This window comes from Mus musculus, chromosome 17 (assembly GCF_000001635.26).
Source record: "Mus musculus strain C57BL/6J chromosome 17, GRCm38.p6 C57BL/6J".
NCBI classification, from domain to species: Eukaryota; Metazoa; Chordata; class Mammalia; order Rodentia; family Muridae; genus Mus; species Mus musculus.
Window position 1 is genome coordinate 23,703,948 of NC_000083.6, and position 660 is coordinate 23,704,607.

Sequence of the window (660 nt, forward strand, 5' to 3'; positions counted from 1 at the left end):
TGTGAGCAGTGACATTCATGCGCCCACCATCACACACAAGCTATACACATGCAAAATAATAAGTCAATTAAGCTAGAAAACATATTTTTATTTTAATTATTATTTTATGTACATGGATGTTTTGCTTGCATGTCTGTCTGCATACTATGTGCAAGCAGTGCCCTTGGAAGCCAGAGAGGGGGTCAGATCCCTTGAGGTTCCAGACAGTTGAGAGTCACCATATGAGTGCTAGGAATTGAACTCAGGATCCTTTAGAAAAACAGCAAGTGCTCCTAACCACTGAGCCATCCCTCCAGCCCCTAACCACTGAGCCATCCCTCCAGCCCCTAACCACTGAGCCATCCCTCCAGCCCCTAACCACTGAGCCATCCCTCCAGCCCCTAACCACTGAGCCATCCCTCCAGACCTCAACTTTTTCTTCTTTTTTTCTTTTCTTCTTTCTTTCTCTCTCTCCCTTTCTTTCTTTCTCTCTCTCCCTCCCTCCCTCCCTCCCTTCCTTCCTTCTTTTCTTTTTCTTTCTTTCTTAATTTTTTTTTTTTTGAGATAGGGTCACGCTGTCTATCAATGAACTCTGAGTCCTCCTGCCTCAGCTTTCGGCCTTTCTGTTCCCCCCCCCCCCTACACACACACACACACACTTTCACGGTTAGAATGCAGCCA